We start from the raw sequence: 9,129 nt of genomic DNA on the forward strand, positions 1-9,129 counted from the left end.
AAACCGAGACCCATCCTCCTGCTCACAAAGCCGCCCTGACATTGGCTGAGCATCAGTTACCAGGGGAAACAGAGCAAAAATCGGAATCCAATCCATGCAATCCTACGAGCAATACTACAGGGGAGGCACTAGTATTTTAGAAAAATTCCCAAAGGTGCATGAAGTTGCGTGACATACAAATCCTACTCCAAATTGGCAGGTATCTCTATGTGGGGTATTATGGGATATTTGCATATATCTCTCTTGCCCTTATGTGGGTATTACAAAAACTAATATCAGTGAGCATGAAACTACTGGATTGTCATTAAAAGCTCATCTTGTTCACCAATGTCCTTTAGGGAAGGAAATCTGCCGTCCTTACCCAGTCTGGCCGATATGTGACTCCAGACCCACAGCAATGTGGTTGACTCTTAACTGCCCTCTGAAATGGCCTAGTGAGCCGCTCAATTGTTAATGGCATTTTGGGATCCTTTTGGCTAAGATCAAGTGTAGTAGCTGTTCTTATCGGTTTAATATCCCCTATCTGGGGACCAAATATTAAATTGTTTTTTGGAACAGGGAGATGGAACAGGGGCTTGCTCCGTCCACTCCATGCACCGACCCTGGTATTGCAGTGTTTCCAGGAACGGTGCAGCTTCCCCTCTCGGCCTTTTGGCTAAGATCAAGTATAGTAGCGCAAAGTGTTCTTTGGCGCTGGAGTTGATCTGACAAGAATGAACCTATTTTTAAAAAAAAATTTAAATTGGGATGGGCAATAAATGCAGATTTTCCTGCGACGCTCACATCCCGTGAATTAATTTTTTAAAAAGCTTTTGCAAAGTCCCCTGCCCTCCCTGAGCACGTTGCTTAGGGACGTTTTAAAGTTCGCCTTCCTCCTGTTGCAGGAGCAGCGGTGTGAGATCACCACCTTCTGTTGCTGAGTTTCAGCAGTGTGTTGTGCACTGTTGGACGGAGTAAACTCTCGAGACACGAGAAAATGGGTGATTAATCAGTACAGCCCCAGCCACTTGATGGAAGCTAGCTCGACAATGCACATGACTGGGCCTGTTTCAGCAGGCTCTGCTCAGGGCGCAACTGAGCACAGAAACCTGAGTCAGATAAATACTACCATCCCTTACAAGTAGCCTCTTAACTTACTTGCGAAGTTTTTAAATTGTTAACAGGAGCTACACTTCGCTGAAACCCACATCAAAGCGCAGCTAGAAATCGCAGGGTAAGCTCTGCGAAGATCCTATGCCACCCGCAGATCCTCACACGCAACTGGCACAGAGCAGCCGGCATGCTGCCCCATGTGTATTGCTCCACTGAAGAACAAATGACGTTCTGCTGCCCATCTCCTAACTCACACCAAGTCCCGTTCACTCATCACCCCTGTGCTTGCCGGCCTATGCTGGCTCCAGGTCCGGCAAAGTTTCAAATTTACCATTCTTATTTCTTGTGTTCAAATCCCTCCTTTGGCCTTGACTCCCCCACCACCCTGTTATATCTCTGTAACCTCCTGCAACCCTCTCCCTGTCCTCTCCTCCAACCCTGCAGCCCTCTCTCTGCCCTCTTGGGTGGATGCAAAGGATCCAACGACACACTTTCGAAGGAGAGCAGGGGAATTGTCCTCTGTGTCACGGAATCACAGAAATTTACTGCACAGAAGCAGGCCATTCGGCCCATTGTGCCGGCCGATAAAGAGCTATCCAGCGTTATCCCTCTGACCAGCTCTTGGTTCGTAGCCTTGTGGGTTACGGCAGTTCAAGTGTCCAAGTACTTTTTAAATGCTTTGAGGGTTTATCCCTCTACTGCCCTTTCAGGCAGTGAGTTCCAGAACCGTACCGCGCTCTGGGTGGAAACATTTCTCCTCAAATTCTCTCTGAACATACTACCATTTGCTTTCAATCTATGCCCTCTGGTTATTGACCTCTCTGCGAAGAGGAATAGGTCCTGGCCAATATTTATCCCACAATGAACATCACTCAATAAGATCATTTCAAATGCATTTAATGAGCCTTATAGAAAAAGAACCTGCATTTATATAGCGCCTTTCACAACCTCAGGATGTCCCAAAGTGCTTTACAGTCAATTAAGTACTTTTGAAATGCATTCATTATTGTAATGCAAGAAAAGCGGCAGCAAATTTGCTCACAGCAAGGTCCCACAAACAGCAATGTGATAATGATCAGATAATCTGTTTTTTTGTAGGTGTTGATTGAGGGATAAATATTACCAGGCCACCGGGGATAACTCCCCTGCTCTTCTTTTAAATAGTGCAATGGGATCTTTTACATCCATATGAGAGAGCAGACAGGGCCTTGGTTTAATGGCTCATCTGAAAGACAGCGGCTCTGACAATGCAGCGCTCCCTCAGCACTGCACTGGGAGTGTCAGCCTAGATTTTTGTGCTTAAGTCTCTGGAGCGGGACTTAAACCCACAACCATTCTGACTCAGACAAGAATATTCTGCTGAGCCGCAGCTAACACCCATTCAGTTTTAGTCACCATAATTCTAAAGGGGCAAAGCTGGATGAGATGATGTCCAGAGTGCAGTACAAAGCCGATTTGCTGATAGGTCAGTGTAATATGGAGCGAAGCACAGTGTGGCCAAATGATTAAAGGGGAAGGACACCGTGGACGGAAGGATTTTCACACTTGCATCTCTTAAAGTGTTTTTTTCATAGAATTATACCGCACAAAAGGAGGCCATTCGGCCCATCGTGCCTGTGCCGGCTCTTTGAAAGAGTTATCCAATTAATCCCACTCCCCCGGCTCTTTCCCCAATGCCCTGCCAATTTGTCTTTTTCAAGCATTGCTACAAATCCCTTCTGTTACTGTTGAATCTGCTTCCACAACCCTTTCAGGCAGCGCGTTCCAGATCACAACAACTCGCTGTGTTCAAAAAAAAAATGCTCCTCGTCTCCCCTCTGGTTTCAAACCCACCAATAATGACATTTATGTAGAGACTGCACACAGTGCAACATTCTAAGGTGCTTTACAAGGGATGCTGAGCGAGGAGCAGGAGAAAGTTAGAGAAGATTTCCAAAGACACCATCAAAGAGTTTTTAAAGGGGGCTTTTGAAGAAGAGCAGAGAGGCAGGAAGTCAAAGGGAATTGGGAAGAGAATTCCAGAGTGCAGGAGTGTGTACTCTCTGCCATCAATGGTTGAGCAGAGGGAGAGAGATCCACGGTAGACTGGAGTTGGAGGAAACAAGGGGGCTGAAGTAGGTTGCAGGGGTTGGATGGAATAAGGCCATAGAGAGATTTGAGGAGGATTCAAATGCAGTTCCAGCTTTAAAAAGTGATCCTCATCTGATTGTTTCTTTTGTCCAGCTTAACTTGACATTATTGATGGGACAATACTCTGCTGGAGCAGCCCCTGGAGCAGCATGGTGGCCCCGACCTGCGAGAGACCATCAGCGGCAGGTCGGGGCCATAAAAGGAGCGGCGAGCGGCCCCTGAAGCAGCGTGGCGGTGTACCACTTCAAGGTACAGCGCGAGCTGGTGCAGGAGGGCGACGGCAGTGAAGAGGGACATCATCAAGGTCCAAGTCCCTGATTGGAGCGTGGGCAGGTACAGCAGGAGCGGCGATGTCGGGGCAAAGAAGCGGCGAGAGATTGTAGAGGGAGGTGATCGGGGCCCAGGAGAGGAGTGAGTTCGGGGCCCAGGAGAGGCGAGGGCCCAGGGGCAGCACGGGCCAGCCCATACTGCGATATGTGTACACACTCGGTCCATGCAGCAGAGCAGGTCTCCAGTCGTCTTGGTTAACCCTCGCCATTGGACCAAGGCCTAGCTCTGTCAAGCCCGTGTGGTGGCTAGTGTGCAACGGCCACCACACGTTAAAAAAATACACGCACAGGCATCTTCCACTCTTCAGGATGTAGTTCAGGACCTGGAATGTTAGGTCCTTCATTGAAACACCTGTGACCTCATCCTTTTTTGGCGTGGAAGCAAGTCATCCTCCTTTTGAGGAAGCGCCTATGATGAAACATAGAAACATAGAAAATAGGTGCAGGAGTAGGCCATTCAGCCCTTCGAGCCTGCACCGCCATTCAATAAGATCATGGCTGATCATTCCCTCAGTACCCCTTTCCTGCTTTCTCTCCATACCCCTTGATCCCCTTAGCCGTAAGGGCCATATCTAACTCCCTCTTGAATATATCCAATGAACTGGCATCAACAACTCTCTGCGGCAGGGAATTCCACAGGTTAACAACTCTCTGACTGAAGAAGTTTCTCCTCATCTCAGTCCTAAATGGTCTAGCTCTTATCCTAAGACTATGTCCCCTGGTTCTGGACTTCCCCAACATCGGGAACATTCTGACCACATCTACCCTGTCCAATCCCATCAGAATCTTGTATGTTTCTATGAGATTCCCTCTCATCCTTCTAAACTCCAGTGAATAAAGGCCCAGTTGATCCAGTCTCTCCTCATATGACAGTCCAGCCATCCCTGGAATCTGGTGAACCTTCACTGCACTCCCTCAATAGCAAGAATGTCCTTCCTCAGATTAGGAGACCAAAACTGAACACAATATTCCAGGTGAGGCCTCACTAAGGCCCTTAACAACTGCAGTAAGACCTCCCTACTCCTATACTCAAATCCCCTAGCTCTGAATGCCAACATACCATTTGCCTTCTTCACCGCCTGCTGTACCTGCATGCCAACTTTCAATGACTGATGAACCATGACACCAGGTCTCGTTGCACCTCCCCTTTTCCTAATCTTCCGCCATTCAGATAATATTCTGCCTTTGTGTTTTTGCCCCCAAAATGGATAAACTCACATTTATCCACATTATACTGCCTCTGCCATGCATTTTTCCACTCACCTAACCTGTCCTCACAGCTCACACTGCCACCTAGTTTAGTGTCATCTGCAAACTTGGAGATATTACACTCAATTCCTTCATCTAAATCATTAATGTATATTGTAAAGAGCTGATATTGATGACTTTGCTGCCATTAGATAGTGGGAGCTCTGCAAGATATATCTAGAACCTGGGCAATCTTGAGCAGATACCACTGTATATCACATTGTAATAAGTTGGCAGGGACCTGCTTTGATAAAGTAAAGAAACAAATGCTGCATAACAGATTCACAACATTCAGACTCGCTTTAGTAGAAACTTGCCCTGATTCAGTTGGTATTACCCTTGCCTCTGAGTCAGAAGATTGAAGACCCACTTCAAAGAGTTGAGCACAAAAATCTAGGCTGACACTCCAAGGCAGTGCTGAGGGAGCGCTGCACTGTCAGGTGCCGTCTTTCCGATGAGACGCTAAACCTGTCTGCTCTCTCAGGTGGACGTGAATGATCTCACGGCACTATTTCGAAGACGAGCACAGGAGTTCTCCCCGGTGTCCTGCTCAATATTTGTTCCTCAACCAACATCACTGAAGCAGGTTATCTGGTCATGATCACAGTGCTGTTTGTGGGAGCTTGCTGTGCGCAGATTGGCTGCAGAGACCACGCTAAAAAGTTCTTCATTGGCTGCAAAGCCCTTTGGGACGTCCGGTGATTGTGAAAGGCGCTATAGAAATCCAAGTCTTTCTTTCTTTTTCTATGGTTTCCTCACCCTTCGTTTAAATGAATAAGGTTAAATGAACTGAGATGAAACGTTTGCCATTCACTATTTGCACCACCAGATGGCATACTCGTGGGAGTACACTACAGTGCTGCAATTCAACTGCACAATGTCAGCTGAGAACTTCCTGATTCAATATTGTGAACAGTGCAACTTTTGAAATGAATGCGTTCTGATTGCCTTTGGTTATTATTCTAATCATATTCCAGAATAAAGAAGTCAGTTTGTTGCTAGAATGGCTGCAATGGTTAGAAGGTGGAGTGGGACCCAATGGGTTTGAAGATGACACAACCTGGTGCTGGGCAGATGCTGGAGTGCTGTCCATAAACTGCAGTTAAACTAAGTGATTTGTAACACATCTGTTTGAGATGCTTGTTTTGGATGACCTTTACAGCTGGAGTACAAGATTGTGTGTTTTAATAAGAAATGGGAGAAGGATGAAGGATATGCAGTGGTTGTGTGCTTATGCTGATTATAATGGCTGAGAGAGGTCACAACACACTTGAGCATCTTGTCCATACGGACTCCAGAGTCCCTGGTTTGAATGGACGTAGAGACTGTACGTCGCTGGATGCCAAATTCTTGTGTAAATATTTATCCCTCAACCAACATCACTGAAACAGATTATTGTCTGGAATTTTACAGCATAGAAACAGACCATTAGGCCCAACTGGTCCTTGCCGGTATTTATGCTCCACACGAGCGTCCTCCCACCATATTTATCTAACCCCATCAACATATCTTTCGATTGTATTTATCCAGCTTCCCCTTAAATACACCTTATCATTATCACATTGTTGTTTGTGGGAGCTTGCTTTGCGCAAATTGGCTGCCGTGTTTCCCACATTACAGCAGTGACTGCACTCCAAAAGAACTTCATTGGCTGTAAAGCACTTTGGGATGCCCTGAGGTTTCAAGAGGCGCTATATAAATGCAAGTCTTTTTTTTCTTTCAACTCTTGATTCAGGGATGCCGTTCGTTCTGGAGTGTTGACATTGATGATTCTTCTGTCTCTTGTAATTTCCAGAATGTTCCGCTCTCAATTAGAATTTAAAAATAATAACGGCAAGTCTACTTTACCCCTAGGTCTACCAAGTTTAACAAAGCAGATGTTTTGGGATAATTAGCTCCTGTCTGGACATCAGTTTTACTGAAGACATGTGCGACAAATCTAGCAAGGACTCAAAATCTGCTTGTCCGTTGTCTAATGGACAACCAGTCCCTGGTTGAGGGAGCGGGGTTAGCTGGGAGATAGGTGGGTCGCTTTGGGGTTAAGTTGCAGAGTGTTTTCTTAAAAATAAATTCTCGGGATAAATTCGCTGGCAAGGCCGGCATTTATTGACCATGCTTAACTATCCTGATAAGGTGGCCACCTTCTTGAACCGCTGCACAGTCACAGAGGGCAGTTAAGAGTCAACGCTGATGTGTGACTGAGTCACATATGGGTGAATATGGCAAATATCCTGTAACTTAATCGCGACCGTACCCTGTAATGCACGTCTGTATTTCAGAATTCTGGGAGCATCACGCTGTCGTGTTCATACTCTCTGTTTGTTACAGGACACTAGACAGGCATTAGGACCCTGTGGGAGCTATTCACACACTGCTGTAAACATGCTGGTTCATGCTGGTTTGGGGACACCATTTCGGGAGTTGCTATAAAGGACACAGTTAAGTTACTTTACTTGTGGTTCAGTTAGTCTGTTTATTTACGTACACGCTAGCAATGAAACATGTTGCCTCACATTCTACCCAATTCAGAAAGCTATTTCAACAAAAACAACTATATTGGCTCCTGCTTGAGCAAAGCTTCGATTTAAAAATTCTCATCCATGTTTTCAAATCCTTCCATGACCTCGCCCCTCTCTATCTCTGAAATTTCCTCCATCCCTACAACCCTCTGAGATCTCTGCACTCCACCAATTCCAACTTCTTGAGCATCCCCGATTTTAATCGCACCACAATTGGTGGCCGTGCCTTCAGCTGCCTGGGCCCTAAGTTCTGGAACTCCCTCCCTAAACCTCTCTGCCTCTCTCTTCTCCTTTAAGACGCTCCTGAAAACCTACCTCTTTGACCAAGCTTTTGGCCCTAATATTGTTCGATAATGCACGGTGAAGCACCTTGGGATGATTTACCACGTGAAAGGCGCTATATAAATGCAAGTTGTTACTTTTCTGTTTTCGCGTTGGTTGGCATTATTCTCTGGGAGTGGTTTAATGCTGTAACAGTTAGCAGCCAGTTAAGAATAAAATTCTCTACCCCAGAGAGCTGTGGATGGTCGTCGTTGAGTATATTCAAGACAGAGGTTTGATAGATTTTTGTGAACCATGGGGATGGTTCAGGAAGGTGGAGTTGAGGCAGGCTTGCCCTCTTGTTTCCATCGCACTCACTCCACCAAAGTCCTGGAGTGCTGCAACTGTTGGGGAGGGGGTTTGGAGATAACACAATCGATATATTGATTTGACGTTTTTCCTGTGTTTGTTGGCTGCAAACAGCGGGCGGAGAAACACGAGCCTATCTGTATAAAGGCAGGTGACCAATGCAGGTGTCCCTTGTCAACGCTTTCCATTCTCTTTGGCAGCTCAACTGTTGGAAACGTTAACACTTTTTCACAATCGTCGAGCATAAATTCAAGAATACAAAAAAATAATGAAACCATATCAGCAGGGTTGCTTTTTAGCGAAGGCTTTTTGCCATCTCATCGAGCAGCTCAAACATCGGCACGTCCTCATCGTTGAGCCTTTTGAACCAATTCCCTGGCACGGAGACATAAGATCATCAGAAATAGGGGTGGGAGTCAGCCATTTGGCCCCTCGAGCCTGCTCCGCCATTCAATAAGATCAGGGCTGATCTGACCTTGGCCTCAACTCCACCTTCCTGCACTATCCCCATTTCCTTTGATTCCTATGGTTCACAAAAATGTATTGAACCTCTGTCTTGAATATACTCAACGCCTGAGCAACCACAGTTCTCTGGGGTAGCGAATTTTAAAGATTCAAAACCCTCTGAGTGAAGAAATTTCTCCTCATCTCAGTCCTAAATGGCCGACCCCTTAGTTTGAGACTGCGCCCCCCCATGATCTAGACTCCCCAGCCAGGGGAAACTTTCTCTCAGCATTAACCCTGTCAAACCCTTTAAGGATTTTCTATGTTTCAGTCTTCTAAACTCTAGAGACGATGGCGAGTGCAGCGTTTTGACTGCCAAGAGTATTCGTAGTCCCGCAGTACAATTAGGTTCCCCCCACCCTCTCCCCCGCCCCGCCATTACAGACAGACATTATTCTCTCCCTCCTGGTTCCTCCTCCATATCATAGTTCTCCTACATTACTACAGTGACTACACTTCCAAAAGTACTTCATTGACTGTAAAGCACTTTGGGACGTCCGGTGGTCGTGAAAGATGCTATATAAAGGGGGCTTGACAGGGTAGATGCAGAGAGGATGTTTCCCCTCGTGGGGGAATCTAGAACTAAGGGGCATAGTTTCAGAATAAGGGATCGCCCATTTAAAATGGAGATGAAGAGAAATTTCTTCTCTCAGAGGGCGGTGAATCTTTGAAATTCT

General features: G+C 46.2%; 1 non-coding gene across 1 annotated transcript; it reads left to right on the top strand.

Annotated features, from left to right (window-relative positions):
- The first annotated feature begins 453 nt into the window (after nucleotides 1-453).
- Nucleotides 454-639, top strand: LOC139279074 (U2 spliceosomal RNA). The gene has a single exon (XR_011596401.1). It is a non-coding gene; the product is annotated as a U2 spliceosomal RNA (small nuclear RNA).
- The last annotated feature ends 8,490 nt before the right edge of the window (nucleotides 640-9,129 follow it).

This window comes from Pristiophorus japonicus, chromosome 13 (genome assembly GCF_044704955.1).
Source record: "Pristiophorus japonicus isolate sPriJap1 chromosome 13, sPriJap1.hap1, whole genome shotgun sequence".
NCBI classification, from domain to species: Eukaryota; Metazoa; Chordata; class Chondrichthyes; family Pristiophoridae; genus Pristiophorus; species Pristiophorus japonicus.